This window comes from Euprymna scolopes, chromosome 21 (assembly GCF_053919585.1).
Source record: "Euprymna scolopes isolate OS-2025 chromosome 21, ASM5391958v1, whole genome shotgun sequence".
NCBI lineage: Eukaryota > Metazoa > Mollusca > Cephalopoda > Sepiida > Sepiolidae > Euprymna > Euprymna scolopes.
The window spans coordinates 105477669-105496157 of record NC_136502.1 but is presented as its reverse complement, the minus strand read 5'-3'; the positions used below and the strand labels follow the sequence as shown (position 1 = coordinate 105496157).

Here is an 18489-nt window from a genome sequence, read left to right as displayed (position 1 = left end):
TAATAACGTTAATGTTAATGTTAAGGCCAAATTCTGCAAAAGTAGCGATTTGTGCTTATTTGTTTATGCTGTTATGGGTTTATGTTTATGTATGCATGCGTGATCAGAAGTCGTAAACTGGAAAGTGGATTACATCACTCGTTACAAGGTCATTTGTGTTTTATAATTATATAGATTTATTCATACAGACATGTACAAGCTTTGCTATACTGGCATGACAATGTTTCGATCTGTAGTTATTAATAACTAAAATCTCTTCAGGTGAAAAATCTGTCATTATTAATCGAAATATTATCATGCTAGTGTAGCGAATAAATGTTATATATATATGAGAGGGGGGTGTATATTTTTGCACAGGTCTCAAATATTCCATTTAATAGTATCAGACTCTGGCGTAGTTGAAAATAATTTCCTTTTCTTTTCAGCCTGACAAATAATACACGCCAGAGAGCGGTTCAATGTTTATCTTGACTTAAGTGGTCTTTTATTTGTGGTTAAGACTTAGGAAATATTGAAAGCAAATATGAATATAAATGGTGTAATCATCGACATGTTTTTTTTGGGTTTTTTTTTTGTACACTTTTATAAATAAAATTCCATTTAAAACCGATTTAAATATTGCCATCATTTTATTTTCTTCTTTTAACATCATGCGTGAAATCATTTTTTAAGCCTTTGCTAAATTGATTGATTTTTTTTTTTCATATTTATTCATTTATTAGGAGTGAATGTATTTTTAAAAGTTTCATCTTTTGAATAAAATAAAATTGAAAAAGAAAATGGCGGAAAAAAGGGAGATAATCGAGGAGAGAGATCACGTTATGGACCAAAAAAAAAAAAAAAAAAAAAAAAGAAATAGTAATAATAATTTTTTTATTTTATTGGGTGTGAATTCTCAAAGATCTGAAAATGATTACCAAAACGGAAGGAGAGTTTACTCGTAATAAAATGTAGATTCAGTTAACTGAGGAATTAAGGTCAGAGGAGAGGCGTAAGCTGTTATTGAATGTCCACCTCCTATTGTTTGGTGATAAGACCGGAAAAAATGGCTGACAGAAAAAAAAAAAAAAAAAAAAAAAAAAAAAACTTCATGCATCAGTTATTTTTTTTCGATAATAAATAATGGCCGTGTAAATAACCTTTGATGCTTCATTAAGAATTTGTCGCTGTTAAAATTGGATAGGACTAGAAAACTATTGACAATAAATTTGTTTTGTTTCTCTCAATAGAAATAAATATATAAAAGGAAATAGAACTAAAACGAATGTAATCTTTGTATTCAATAAGGAGAAGGACCTTAAAAAGGTGCTTTTCAAAAGACAGAGGAGGGCGGGGGGTCGAATTTGTTTGAATAAAACTCAGCTATCAAACAAAACCACCCTCAGAGCTTTTGTGGACTTGCTATAAAACAGTAAACATGAACCAAGCATAAAAAGAAAGAATTTATGATAAAACATTTTTTATGCTTGAGTGTCAAGATCTTTATACAATGAAACATTTCTTGTATTATTCTCTGTCAAAAGCGTTCAATGGAAACTTTCGGTAGCTATATATATATATATATATATATATATATATATATATATATATATATATATATATATAAAGTGAACGTGTCTGTGTGTTTGTCTGTGTGTGTACATTTCCCTAAGCAATAACTCTGTCAATTTTAAGTCTACAGACTCGAAATTTGATATACAGGGTACTGAGAGTTGGGAAAATCTTTGTAATCCGTTTTCGGACAGAAATTTGGCTGGTAAGGGGTCAAAGTTTAACGATTTGACTTTTGAGAACTCTACCAAACTCCTCCGCCAATTTTGGGTCTAAATACTTGAAATTTTAGATCTAGGTTCCTTGGACATGGATCTAACTTAATAACTTGATTTGAGCCCAAAACAATAAATGTTAAGGGGTCATAATAGAGGTCGAAGTTAAAAAAAATTGACGTTTTTTTTTTTTTTTGCTCAATATACACATCAAAACACCCGGGCAACGCCGGACTGAAATGCTAGTATATATATATATATATATGTGTGTGTGTGTGTGTGTGTACGGCACAATCACGTTGACACACCGGTTCTCATCAGATCACCGAAGTTAAGCAACGTTGAGCCTGGCCAGTACCAGATGGGTGACCATTTGGGAATTCTAGGCGCTGTATGTGCTTTCCGCTTATCTCGGCATTGTTTCATCTACTTACCACCGGTATTCAACAATGTCTACTCAGGAGAGGTGTGGTTGGAGATTGCGCAACTCTTGCCACAAAAATTTCACATGCAGGCACCCTTACAGTGAGTATCGATAGTCTGTTAAGACTGAAGAAAGCATATATATATATATATATATATATATATATAAATAATTTTATTTTTACTATAATAATTATTAAATACCTACAGACACTAGTGTTTCATCCGGGAATCTTCAGTTCAGGGTGTCACGATTAATACCAGTCGAACGATTTGAACCCCGCATCACGAGACATCTCTGGCTCGGTTTAGCGAAGACCTAATCCATTCGGCTACCATTAACTGCATGAAATAACGTCAAATTTAAACATTTTAATTTTAAATGTTCATTTACGTCAGTCAGAGAGTGATCTAATCGTTATACGATGATCTATGCATAGATCTATGATATATATATATATATATATATATATATATATATATATATATATATATAAATTTCAACTTTTCATCCGGACAAAATGGAAACCTTTTTTGGCTGTCCTCAAATTTTTTAACTCCAATTTCTGACGCTTTGTTTTTCATTTTCAACAACTGAGGTGAGCACCTTTATGGTTCATTTACTTGCAAATAATAACCTCCATTACACTGGACTTCTTTAAATATGGTTGGTTATTTTTATTTTAATGTTGAACTCTGTATGAACTGTCCACATGAACTATTTTTCCATATTTATATCCTTATGTTTTTTTAATTTTGTGACTACAAATCGTAAAACTTTTGGTTTCATCCAATGCAATAACCAGCAAATACATAGTAATATTTAAAAAAATAATTGATGTGATTTTGAATTATTTTGATAACAGTTTTTCACCTGATGAGAAGAATTAGGATTCTTTGAAACTCCGCAAATTAAGGAGCTCCTACCTCCCAGCTTTGGAGTATTCTGCCGAGTAATATAAACTTTTTGTAAATTTCTACTTTACAGCTCTGTTCTTATTATTATTTATCATAAGCTCTACTATCGTCAGTGAATATATTGAGCTTTTTCATTTGGTTAGGATTAGGAAATAAATAACAATATTTATATTTGATTTTGGAATTTGTTTTTTCCTTGATTAGTAAATTCTCCCCCAAAGCTTTTCTGATATATATATATATATATATATATATATATATATATATATATATATATATATAGGAAATTTATTACTGTGAGTCCAGAATGAGTTTACAAATTGTTTCAGCTAGAGGAAAATCCTCAAAGAGAGTAAAAAATCTAACTAGCATCGTCAGAATTCATAGAAGTCCATCTATGAATTCTGACGATGCTAGTTGGATTTTTTCCTCTCTTTGAGGATTTTCCTCTAGCTGAAACAATTTGTAAACTCATTCTGGACTCACAGTAATAAATTTCCTATATACTGCTCTGACTACACATTGAGCACACTAGTCCGGTTTTTTCACCACTGGTAAATAAATATATATATATATATATATATATATATATATATATATATATATATATATATATATGGGGGAGTTAGAAGAAGAAAATAAATTAAATTCTGTAAGAGCAGACTTATCGAGATAATATGAAGCTCAAAAAATTGCTTTGGAGCTTATATAGGAATCAGTAAAAAGAGATAATGAACGTATAAAAACTACACAGTAATATATATATATATATATATATATAGAGATTTATTTATTTGTTTAATAGGTGTATACACCAATTGGGGTATTTGGGTAAAAAGGAACTCTTTATACCATGATATTTCGAAGCCTAATGCTTCTCATCAGAAGAGTAGAGAGGATGCTAGGTATGATTTAAAGAGTTCCTTTTTACTCAGATCCCCAAATTGATTTTACACCTGTTAAACAAATGAATAAATATACTTGTTTCACAATTACATACGCAGTCACCCTCACAGGGGTTATCCATTGTCTCTCGATATTTAACAGAGAGGGATGACGTTAATATATGAACTCAACATGCCAGGAAGTTTTTTTTGTTATTGCTACTGTATCACTTTTAAAAATACTCTTGGGAAAAGTATGAATCCATTTATCCTTCCCTTTCCAGCTATGGGTTTGCTGTTGGGTACAAATCACCCCTATTTGAGAACTAAGTGGAATCAACCAGTCCTATGAATACCACTGGTTTCAAAGACTAGATGGAGACATTCATACCATGTTTAACCGCAAGCTATGAACATGTTCCTCTCATACCACTTTAGTGGCTCCTGTATTCTTTATGATAAATACATATTATATAAGGGGTGTGCAATAAGTAATGCCCCTAACCCACTTCCTATAGCAGTAGAGCAACGAAAATTTGCACAGTTATTAGTCTTTCTCTACATAGGAACCACCCAGAGTTATGCATTTCTTCCATCGTTTGATGCAGCTCTTGAGACCGTTTTTGTAGAACACCCCAGGTTGGTCCTCCAACCACGACGTGATTTCAGAAATCAAGGCTGCATCATCTGGGAAACGCTTTCCTTTCAAAAATAATTTCATGTGGCTGGGAAGAGGTAAAAGTCAGAGGGTGCAAGGTCAGGAGAGTAGGGAGGATGGGGTGGGATTTTCATAACCACATGCCCATGCTTCTGATCTGGTGGCATGCGAGTTGTGGACTGGAGCGTTGTCCTGCAGGAGGAGGGTACCTTTGCTAATCTTGCCCCGCCTCTTGATTTTGATAGCTTCCCTTAATTTCCTCAAAAGTGAACCCTTTGCCAGGAAATCTGTCATCACTACTCCGTCCTGGTCCCAGAAGACTGTGAGCATGATCTTGCCAGCAGAGGGCTGCACCCTTGCCTTCTTTGGAGGTGGTGAGTCCAAGTGCTTCCACTGCATTGACTGGGCTTTGGTCTCTGGATCATAGTGATGGACCCCGGTTTCATCCTGTGTAATCAGTCTTTTGAAAAACTTTGACTCATCTTCTTGGCACATCTCCAAATTCATCCTTGAGCACTCGATGCATTCTCGCTTCTGGAATGGTGTGAGCAACCTGGGAATCCATCTGGCAGACACCTTATGCATATGCAAATGGTCATGAATGATAGTTTCCACAGACCTTGTACTAATCTTGACATTTTCAGCTATTTGGCGAATAGTAATGCACCGATCTTCCAAAATGGCAGCCTCAACTTGACGGGGAGATGCCTCATCAATGGCAGAAGGAGGGCGATCAGGTCTGGGAGCTGTTTCCACAGACTTCCAGCCATGTTTGAATTCATGATGCCAGCGTTTTACAAGGTCATATGATGGGGCATTATCACCATAAGTTTCTTTCATTTCATCAAAAGTCTCCTGTGGTGTGCGTCCTTTGAAATACAAAAACCGGATCACTGCTCGACATTCAAAAGGCTCCATTTCACACCTGACTCAGTTCAAACACCTGTAAAACAGAAACCACAATTAGTTCAGAGCTGTACTTTACCACATAACCCGTAGAGATATAAATCATTGCACATGCAAAATGTCAGCTAGATCAGACAACTGGAAGTGGATCAGGGGCATTACTTATTGCACGCCCCTCGTATCTATACACTTTACGCTACTTGTGGTTTCTTTCATTTGTGACCCCTAGCACGGGTCTAGAACAGGGTTGCAATATGAAGGTCGACTAAACTTTCAAGACTTGTTATGTATTAGGTTGGTTCAAAAATAATGTCGCTTTTTTGACGTTCAATTTCATGCCAAAGAACATTATTTTTGCGCCAACCTAATAATTAGTTCAGGAGAAGAAACGAAATTGAAAAGTGCCAACACAACCAAAATCAGGACAGTGACGAGAGAAGAGTGTGTCGGATTCCAGGAAATAGTCTGGTGATTAAAAACATACAGGGGCTGTATGGGGAGTTGAGCAGTTTGCATTATATTTAAACCTCTGTAGATTAGTACAGTCAAGGGAGCAAGAAACAGGAAGGGAATTCCAAAGTCTAGCAGTCTTAGGGAAGAATCTATTAGAGTAGAAAGCGTTCCGGCATCTAGGGACCTCGACAGTGAAGGAGTGGGATTTTGCTGCCTGTCAGTTTAGTCAAGAATATGTATGCCAAGGGTGCACGAGTGCTATGAGTTCATCAGAACCTGTTCAATTAAAATACTTATAAAACAAGCATTGGATGCAACATTACGGCGATGGGACAGAGGTTAGAGCTTGGTGGGTAGTGCGGGATCTATTTGATTGGAGACTATTTTTGAAGCCCATGTCTTAATGGGAGAGACCAGTGGTAGTTGTCCCAGTCCAGATGTGGCAACAATATTCCATGCATGAACGAATGACGGTTTTGTAGCGATGTAGTATACTCCCAGGTGTGAGTAATTTGTAATTTTCTAGCACACTAAAGGGAGCCCACCTTCCTTGCAGCAGCAAATAGAGATTCTGTTCAAATGTGTGTATGCATTTTAGTTACATAAAAATACTAACGCAAGCACAACTCAGGTATGCATATTCAAACATTTTTTTCACAATAAATTTTCTTACAATTTTACAACTGTATTATCGTGATTTTATTTGTGAACTTGTGAAGGCTTGTAAGAATTATAAATAGGGCTATGACAATATATTCTTTTCATTGTTTTGACTCTCGAGTGTGTATCCGTTGATATCTTATATAGAGTGATGTGGTTCTCAGTTGATCCACTGTTTCTAACTGTGTCGGATATATACTCGAGAGTCAAAACAATGCAAAGAATATGCTGTTGTCCCAGCCCTAATAATCAGTTTCTTTGTACTATATGTATTCCATCAGACTACTCTTCTCATCATTCTGGTCATAAGGACATGTGGCGCAGTGGCTAGAGTACTTGGAAAAATCAACTGTAGAAGTGATATTCTAATGAAGGTTGAAGGTTCAATTCTCAGTCTAGGCGACTGCAAAATACAATTGCGAATTACTTCGGACTTTTATTCAGTCATGGCTGATGGAAAACTATTATACTATCCCCGTGAAGTAAATAAAGGGTTTCGTTCGAAATTCTATCCAAATTCTCGAGCTCGACAGAAACATTCCCAAGTTTGACAAGATACGCCTGAAGATGGTTACATCGACCGAAACGTTATGAAAATCACACTCAAGATGAGAACAGTAGTCGGATGAATCCAAAATAATACGAATAACCAATCCTCATCTCAAAAATTCAGAAACGTGATATCGGTTTCTTAGTTTGGGTGGGGGTGGGGGGGGGTTGTATATTTTATTCGCATTTGGACAATACGGGACAAAAATTCACTTCATATAACCACGTGTTTTCCTTCTAATTGAACGTTTAAATTCTCACTAGTAAAACAGCATACGGACCTTAACAAGAAATGGCGATGAAAAACAGAAGAAGAAAAAACCCTATCCTTGAAAAAGGTGTTATATTATTGGAAATTTGATTATAAACATATTTTTTTTAATCCTGCGTTGTACAGTTTTGTTTTGTTTTTTTAATTTTTTTTTTTTAATTACAGACTTTCTATATAAGAACGTTTTTAACATTTGCATATTAAAATAATTGGCGGCACATTTGATTTAGGTTCAAATCCAACATATATCTATCTATCTATCTATTTATTTCTCTATCTATCTATCTATCTATCTATCTATCTATATATATATATATATATATATATATATATATATATATCTATATATATATATATTTCTCCGTCTATTTATCTATCTATCTCTCTGTTTGTCTGTCTATCTATCTCTGTCTATCTATCTATCTGATATCTATCTATCTATCTATCTATCTACCTCTCTATCTATATCTCTATCTATCTATCTGTCTGTCTGTCTGTTTGTCTCTGTTTGTCTGTCTATCTATCTATCTATCTATCTGTTTGTCTATCTATCTATCTATCTATCTATCTATATCTCTGTCTATCTGTCTATCTATCTATCTATCTATCCTTCAATCTATCTATATATCTCTATTTATCAAATGCAAAGAAAGGATGAGTACAACATTTATTCTAATTAAGAAAAGAAGAGGTTGTAAAGCAGTTGCAAAATACCTTCTGTAATCATCATCATCATCATCATCAAATTCAGTTTAACATCCGTCTAATACACGCTGGCATGTGTTGGACGGCTTTAAAATATTAATTTTCAAATTAACCTATCTATGACCAGATCCTGATTTATTTCACTTTCTCTCGGCAACATTTTTCTTACTTCCTCTCATGTTTTCCTTGTCTTCCCTTGTGAACTGGACTTGCTACCTCAACTGTTCCACATCTACTAATGCAAGAACTGTCAACTTTCTTTCAACGTGGCCATACCATTAGTCCTATATTCTGCACACATCTTCCTAAATTTGTCCAGATTTAATCTTCCTCGGAACTCACCAGATCTAAATCTTTCTTTGAAACCCACATCACATATCTATTGTATCATTCTCATGCCGTTTCTTTCCATGCAACGCATGTCCTCAACCCTCACTGGCTAAATTTCACTTCCATATATCATTGTATTGGCCGACAAGATTACTTCTGCAATGTTTCAGGATAAAATATCTGATTATTTGTAAAATATAAGATTTATTGAACAAGTGTGATGAATTTAATTGCAATAGATTCAATAAACTTTGCTGATTGAACAAAGAGAGCTGTTTGATTTGGATGCAAAAAAATACTTCATCATTTTATGTGATTTTTGGAATATGACATTTTCATTCCCTGACAGGTACATATATCATAAAATAGATTTCTATTTCATTAAATCACTTTTTTTTTTTTCTTTTTTTTTTTTTTTTTTTTATAAAGGCATCACCACATTATCAAGGCCCAGAGGCCACTCAAGGATAAGGGTTAAAGAGTGTACAGTAGAAGTTGGTCAATATAGTAATCATTAGTAATGAAAATTTGGTAAATTTAATAACTTATATGGAACGGCTCATCAAGAACTTATTTACCTTAGACTTGAACACAACCATATTGTAGTCAGCCGGAAAGCAGGAAAACGGAAGACAATTCCACAGGCGTGCAGTTCTAAGAAAGAAGCTTTGTTCATGGAATCTATGTTTAGGTTTAGGCACAGATAAAGAGTGGGGGAAATTATTGATAGTGTTTACAGCTAGACGAGTGTTTCTTGTGAAAGTTTGGCGAGGGGGGACCATAGATTGAAGCTCAGTTGAACACTTTCCATGAAAATAACGATACATCAGAGACAAACTCGCAACATCTCTTCTGTGAGATAGAGGTTGTAAGGAGGAGAAAAGGACATCTCCTACGAGGCTACGAAGTCTATTTTGAACTCTATCAAGGCAGGACAAGTCCTTTCTAGCAGCTCCTGCCCAGATGTGGCAACAGTATTCCATCCTTGGACGTACCTGGCTCTTATATAGATAGAGAATAGCATCAGCAGTGAGATATCTACTGGATCGATAGAAAGATCCCACCATTTAAATTAATTACTCAAAAAGGGATAAATTTACTCCTTCCCTGCCCATTAGGTCAGGTTAAGACACTGTGATAGTGAAGGCTTTACATGTGTTCTAACTTAAAAAGAAATCCGCAAAACTATTGCAGATATGTTAGGGTCATTACAAAAGTAAAGCCTCCTATTTCTTTTTAACTCAAAAATTAAAAGAGCTAAAGAGACGGGAGTTGTACCATCAAAACGAGCGACCTTTTGTGCTCCAGAATTTATTTTCCTTCATGGTCACCACCATTCTCAATGCACTTTTGCTAGGAATTCAATGATGCATCTCTGCTTCTGACGCACGTTCATGACAGGGGTTGCTTTCTTAAAATCTCACATCGTCAATATCTGCAACATATAGATAAAACTTATAAGTCGTATATGTTCATTTAATTCAGTCATCATAACAATGCAATTTCCAATCCACTCTGATCCATTCGGGCGGAATAAAAGAACGCTCCTCGTCCCGCCACATTCACAAGCATGAGTCATTAGTCTCGCTACTAATGGTTCTAACGTTTCAAAGTAATTTGTATATTTCTTATTAGAAATATTTTTCGTACAATAAATGGAACTAAATAATCTTTATATTATATAAAAATGCGTTTGCAATCTTATCGTTAAACAAGTCGAATTATTGACAGTATTTTATAAGAGTTGTCTCCCTTGGACCGTTTTATTGCGCCTGAAATTTACAATGGCGCTAACATTTCATGTCGTTTTTTTTGTTTATTACGTCGATAGTGCTTTATGATTTTACACGACTTTAAAATAATTGGTTTTTTTTTTTTGTTTTTATTAAGTTTAACTAATTGTTATGAAATATGCCCCCCCCCAGGTTTGGTTTTTATACAAAATTCAACTAAATTAAAAAAAGCAAAAATACAGAAATTCTTTATGATGTAGTACGACTCTTACTCGTCATAGAACGAAAATCATATTGCGAAAATCAAGTAAATTAATATAGTATTTTATATATATATATATATATATATATATATATATATATATATATATATATATAAAAATTACGACTTTTAGCGGTTAATAGTATATTGTAGCTATTACAAGGCTGATTTTAAAATGTCGGTAGTTCAAACTGAGTAGTCTTTACATAGGGCGGATCAAAACACACTGTTCTCGCTTCTTGATAACATCTGATTTCCTTAGTTAAAAAAAATACTTGATCAATTTATGTGATTTTAGGAATATGAAATTTTCATTTCATAACGTCATAAAATATATTTTATTTTCGTGAAATAACTTAAATTAATTAGTTGAAAGGGATGAATTTATTCCACGCTCTCCATGAGGTCAGGTAAGACACAGTTAGAGTGAAGGTTTTATACATTTTATGACTTAAAGAGAAATCAGATTTTATCACCTAAACTATTGCACACACACACACACACACACACACACACACACACACACTATATATATATATATATATATATATATATATATATATATATATATATATATATATACTAGCATTTCAGCCCGGCGTTACCCGGGTGTTTGGAGGTGTATGTTGAACAAAAAAAAAAAAAAAAAGAAAAGGCGGTCAATTTTTTAACTTTGACCCCTATTATGACCCTTTAACATTTATTGTTTTAGACTCAAATCAAGTTATTAAGTTATATCCATGTCCAAGGAACCTACATCTAAAATTTCAAGTGTTTAGACCCAAAATTGGCGGAGGAGTTTGGTAGCGTTCTCAAAAGTCAAATCGTTGAACTTTGACCCCTTAACAGCCAAATTTCTGGCCGAAAACGGATTACAAAGATTTTCCAAAATCTCGGTACCCTGTATATCAAATTTCGAGTCTGTAGACTTAAAACTGTTAGAGTTATTTGTAGACACACACACACACACACACACACACACACACACACACACACACATTTACTTTTATAGATATATAGATATACTAGCAGGAGACCTGACGTTGCCTGGGATTGAATGAGGATCATCGAAATTAGTGAAATCACCCATTTTTCAATCAAATCGATTGATTGCCTGCTCTAGCTGGGGACCCACTGCGGTGCATTGGAAGGAAGCTCCACATGCCTCCCTGCAATGACTTAGTCCATAATACATTATAGCCTACATTGCACTGTAAAGAACCTAATGTTGATTTTAGAAAAATATTTTTATACAGGGTGAAATGATAAAATTGTCGCCCTAGAAAAGACGACATGATTCCATTTCTGTTTGATGAAAACCGGTTTTCTTTTTTTGTTGCAGACCATCTAATAGTTAAAGAGTCGTGTACAAATCCCAAGAGCGATAAGAGCCTGAAAGTGTCTGAAAGTGACACAATGTTCATCAATCAAGAACAGAGATGCGTCACCGTATAACTTGTGCTTTCTACCAATCCAAGTTATGACAACAGGACCATTGCCAGCACCCTCAAAATGCATTGCTGGATTGCCAAGAATAACAGGGACATGCCTCGGGTGATGAAAACAAAGTTTCTGGCCACGGTTATGGTTTTTGGTGTGGTTTCAAGTAAAGGCCACATCATGCCACCTCACATCTTTGAAGTCGGCTTGAAAGTCACCAAAGTGTACCTGGATGTGCTGAAGAATGTTGTGATGCCCTAGTGCAATCAGGTAGCGGCTAGCAGACCCTGGGTGTGGCAGCAGGACTCGGCGCAGGCCCACAAGTCCAAAGAAACCTAGGTTTGGCTTCAGAACGAGTGCTACGACTTTGCACTCTTCTCACACTGGCTCCTGCTCTTCTGAACCTGCTGGACTATTTTGTTTGGTCATACGTCAAGAACATCACCAACATGACCTCCCACAACACCAATGCCAACCTGATCGCTGCCATCTGCTGAGTATTCGCTGAGCTCTTGCCAACGCTTATGGAAAAGGTATGCTTCCAGTTCCGGACGAGTATCAAGACGGTGATTGAGGCTGAAGGCGACTACATAATCAGCTCTACTACATAATCAAGTTACCTGAATTGATTTTTTCAATAAAAGTTTTAAAATAAAGCTGTAGTATTGTTTTCGTTAGGGCAACAATTTTATCGTTCCACCGTGTAATAATGTGGTGATAAAACTTATCGAATGCACTTGTGATGTAAAGCTTTTTAAGTGTGTTAACTTTCTTTAAAGTCGGACTGTTTCTCCTTTAATCAGATTTTTTCAGTTATCGATTTTCAATACATATGGGAGGCATTGTGATACAAAATATCTAAGAACACTTCCAGACACATAAAATATATTTGTGTGTAACGTTAAAAAAATCAGTCTAAATGTTTCTGCATTCATAGGGAACTGTCTCTCTTTTACACAGACGATAAAGTGCCTTATATCTATAATATAAAGCTAAACGTGTGTGTGTGTGTGTGTGTGTGTGTGTGTGGTCACGAATAGGCTCCTATATGGTTGAATATTTTAAAAAACTGATTACATATAATGATAGAAGATGTATCGAGGATCAAGAATGGGTATGTTTGATCTGGCAGAACGATGGTTCATAAAAATTGTGGGGTCTGCTTTCGCGCCTGACCCCCAAAGTATGGAAATAAAAAATGAAAAAAAAAAAAAAACGTTTACAAGGGTTTTTGATATAGATGTACATAAGAATACTTTGAGGAGTATGTTTTAACTTAAATAGGGATGGTATAATAAAATTGTGGGATCTGCGTTCCCGCCTGGCCTCCATAGAATGGATATATGCACAAACTTTAATAAAGACTTTTCATATCTATCTGCGTAAGTATACTTTGATAATTATGTTTCAGTTTGAAGAAATATGGTATAATAAAATTATGGGGTGTTCGTTCGCACATAAGCTCCATAGAATGGAAATATGTTACAAAGGTTAACAAGGTTTTTTAATATAGATCCACAGAATATTGTGATAAGTGTTTCAGTGTGAACAGGTATGGTATAATAAATTATGGGGTTTATCTATTTTATGTTTACTTTCATCATATTTTGCTTTGGTTTTGATACCCCTAAATTGGATGCTATCTCTTTACAACCCTTCCTTTTCATAACCTATCATACTTTCATAAATCAGAATCCATTTTCTGTAGGCTGTTTTTGAACCCAGTCAACGACAGGTACTTTTACTAGTGTGTATATATATATATATATATATATATATATATATATATATATGAAATTGATAAAGATAAGAATAATCAAAATCTATCAATCTTGTTTCATATTGTCTGACTTGTATTTTTTTTATTATTTATTTAAATTTTTAATTATTTTTTATGATTATTTATTTTAATTTTTAATTATTTTTTATGATTATTTATTTTAATTTTTAATTATTTTTTATGATTATTTATTTTAATTTTTATTATTTTTTATGATTATTTTAATTATGATTATTATTTATTTTAATTTTTATTATTTTTTATTATTTATTTTAATTTTTATTCATTTCAATTTTAATTTTTATTTTTTTTATTATTATTTATTTAAATTTTTATCATTTTTTATTTTAATTTTTATTATTATTTATTATTATTTATTTTAATTTTTATCATTTTTTAGTATTATTTATTTTAATTTTTATTATTTTTTGATTTTTATTATTTTTTATTATTATTTATTTTAATTTTTATCATTTTTATTATTATTTATTTTAATTTTTATTATTTTTTATTTTAATTTTTATTATTTTATGATTAATTTTAATCTTTATTATTTTATGATGATTTTAATTTTCATTAATTTTTATTATTTTATGATTATTTATTTTAATTTTTATTGTTTTTTATTTTAATTTTTATTGTTTTTTATTGTTATTTTAATTTTTATTATTTTTAATGATTATTTTAATTTTTATTTATTTTAATTTTTATTTATTATTATTATTATTATTTATTTTACTTTTTAATTAAATTTTTTTACTTTTATAATTTTTTTTCGCTTTGCGTTTATTTTTTATTATTTTAATTTTTATTTTTTATTAATTATTTTAATTTTTATTATTGTTTTATTATTTATTTATTTATTTTAATTTTTTTATTATTTATTTTAATTTTTATTTTGTATTAATTATTTGAATTTTTATTATATTTTATTATTTATTTGAATTTTTATTATTTTATTATTTATTTCAATTTTTATTATTTTTTATTATTATTTATTTTAATTTTTATTATTTTTTATTATTATTTATTTTAATTTTTAATTATATGTTTTTTTACTTTTATAATTGTTTTCGCTTTGCTTTTATTTTTTATTATTATTTATTTTTATTTTTAATATTTTTTATTATTATTTATTTTAATTATATATTTTTTTTTACTTTTATAATTGTTTTTCTTTGCTTTTATTGTTTATTTTCTCATTTTTCATTTTTATACCGGTATCATTTCATCGTACTTTATATGTACTTTCGTGTTTCTCTATGCATTTCCCTGGCTTTTCTCCTCTTCTGATGAGAAGTATTGGGCTTTGAAATGACACGACCTAAATAGGTTCTTTGTCCTTATTGATCTGATGATGTAATAAACTTTTATTTAGCTTTGAATCCTCATTTTCTTATGTCGTATATATAAGAGAGGAATTAAAATGATGCTTTACAAGCATAAAAAATGGAGTACAATATAAAGTGCATTATTTCCTTATTCCATGGAGTTTCAAAAATTTGTTTTTTTTTTCTACAGGGAAAAAACGGCTAGCAAAGAAATTCAATATGTATTGGGGACCCAGTGCGGTGCATTGGAAGGAGGCTTCACATTCCTCCCTGCAATGATAAGTCATTATACATAATACATTATAGCCTACATGTCACTGTAAAGAACCTACTGTTGATTTTATAAAAATTTTAACTTCCTGTGACAAAGACCGAACTGATCTTTGATGCTTTTAAAAGTTGAGTCACACAATCCACCCTTCACCCCATTCGCAATTCTCCAAATAAAATGGAATTTAAAGAATAAAAAAAGAACGCATGTGTTTAAGCAGAAGATATTTTTCTAAAGTAATCCAATTTACGAAATTTCCATTACTAACGATTACTACAACATTCTCCCATTGACTACTGTATTCTCATTAAGCCTTATCCTCGATTGGTTTCCGACCTTGATAAGTACTGATTCTTTTGTAAAAAAATAAATAAATAAATAAATAAAATAAAATAAATCTAACATAAGAAACTGCTAGACAAAGCCTATTATAGAGATTTTAGACATGTTTCAGCCTGGCAGACCAATGAAAATGTCATTTCATACCTCACTGTGACAGACCAATGAAAATGCTATTTCAAACTTCTGTATGACAGACCAATGAAAATGCTATTTCAAACTTCTGTATGCCGGACCAAAGAAAATGTATTTTCAAACTTCTGTGTGACAGACCAATGAAAATGTATTTTCAAACTTCTGTGTGACAGACCAATGAAAATGTATTTTCAAACTTCGGTATGACAGACCAACGAAAATGTTATATAAAACTTCCGTATGACAGACCAACGAAAATTTTATTTCAAACTTTAATGTGTCAGACCAATGAAAATACTCTTCCATTTAATTTAAGCATAACAGACCAAAACACAAAACCTGTTATAAAGATGCATATAGTGACGTTCACAGGATAGGAGAAGATGATGGATGATGGACCTGGAAATCTTAATCAGTGCAAGTGACATCCAATCACATTCAAACTACCTCACTTTTACAAAATATTTCTCACTGCAATTGTTTGTATCTATCTTGCACTTGGTTCCCCAGGTATAATTACCGGGTAGTTTATATATATAATGCTCCTCATCTTGAGTTGAGCATATTTAGAAGTGATACACGAATTACCATTAGCGTATAAAGCGATGCTCTTTGTGTAAACAAATCGAGCTTAGGTATTTCGGACGATGTCAAAGCATCGTTAAACTCACGACTCGCATAGCAGCCGCCGATAGTGTAGTGGTTAGAGGTAGTTGCCTGTCTAGCCACACTGATGAGCTGTGAAACAGCGAAACAGTACTGTAAGTGGATGACACCCACAGACATATATATATATATATATAAATCACATATGAATACCATTCTTTAACTCCTCAATCTCTCTCATATCTCAACACACTCAAATCCGCACTCCTATTGGGTCTTATTTACGTACAACCAATTCTTATTTTTCACATCTGACAGAACCTCCTGATTTTAACTTCCTGTGACAAAGAATACCTGAATTTTCATTGCAAACTTTGCTTTCATATAAGTTGTATCACCTAAAAAGGACTCTAGTTACTAGTAGCTAGCTGACCAAAACATACTCATGACTAGGGCTATGACAGCAGCATATTCTTTTTATTGTTTTAACTCTCGAGTATATACGCGACACAGTTAATCAACCGAGAATCACATAACTATATAAAAGCATATAAGATATCAACGGATACACACTCGAGAGTCAAAACAATGAAAAGAATATGCTGTTGTCATATCCCTACTCATGACTGTGTAGTAACATATTACTGCTTATGTTAAAACAAATAAAGAGTGTATATATATATATATATTCCATTCCAGGTCCCTGCTTCCCCAACAGTACTGACGTGCAGAAGTTCAAGTGTAACGTGAACCGACATCTTGCTGCCCAAATCACTACATAGTACCCCAGTAGTTGTTGCCCCCTACACCAAAGTGGCAATTTGCCTTGTTTGGGGTGAAAATGTAATAAAAAAAAAAAAAAAAAATATATATATATATATATATATATATATATATATATATATAATCAAAAACTAACTTATACTTGGGGGAACAAAATCAAGAGTTCACCCTAAGCATCATCATAGCAGCATCAAACTCTGCACACCACTGGATGTGGGGAAATGTCTATAAGTACTATTTCAAACTTATACATTACCCGCCGTCAAAAATGCTATTTCAAACTTAAGCATTGACGCACTGTCAGAACGCATCTTCTTGAGACTCTTGGGTATCTTTTTAATACGATTCGACAACTCGATTCGCAGCAAAAATGTATATTTCTTACCCAAAGCATGACAGTTGGACTGACCAACAGAGCCTTCATTCTGGATGCTTAGATATATCTGAAAAGAAGAAGAAAAAAAAATTGATTAAAAGAAAAAAGATGATCAAATTATTTGAAGACAGATTTACCAACTCTGGGTTGCTCCCTAGTGTATAAGGGATGCGGCCAGGAAAGGTTCATATTTTTATGAACAGGGAAATCAGAGCATTAGTTATGGAGAAGGAATGGCAGAGATGGGGAGGTGGGCAGGAAAAAAAAGAAGTAAGGTCATGCCTTGAGAGAAGGCTTTCCATCCTACCTCCCTGAAAGAGTGGAGTTAATCTTATTGACTGTGGAAAGCAAATCAAAATGGATGGGAAAAGTTCAATTGCTCAGCGAAATTCTTGGAGAGATTTTCTCACCCGTGAATTACAATTCTTGTTTCACGATTCTCAATCAATTTTATCTTCTTCACAGAGAACACCACTAGTTGTAGTGTCGAGAGTTGTTCTTGTGTATGGGAATGTGGAATGTGTATGTGAAATATATGTATTAGAAGTTTGTGAAACTACATCTTAAAAAAAAAAAAAAATTTTAATAAAATTTTTTTTTTGTTTCGTTGAAAATTTGTTGCCAGTAGGTCAATTAATCTCCTGCAATCGCTGAATCAATTTGCTTTCACGAATTCACACTAGTCCTAATGTTTTCAGTTGTTTACCATAGAACACTGTTTTGGGGATTTAAAAAACATACACACATATACGTGCAAGCAAAATATGTAGATACTTAGATATTAAAAAAAAATTTTTTATTAAATAAATAAATGTCTCCTTAATAAAAGAGTCGATTCATTTATATGCCAAAAACGATATATATATATATATATATATATATATATATATATATATATATATATGATGAG

At 32.7% G+C, this 18489-nt stretch overlaps 1 protein-coding gene and 1 pseudogene across 4 annotated transcripts in view; both read left to right on the top strand.

The window, feature by feature from the left end:
* The window catches only part of LOC145242652 (protocadherin beta-2-like), a 269133-nt gene that overhangs the window by 159697 nt on the left and 90947 nt on the right, over window positions 1–18489 (top strand). The window lies entirely within an intron of this gene.
* On the top strand, window positions 2048–2164 carry LOC145243138 (5S ribosomal RNA; annotated as a pseudogene).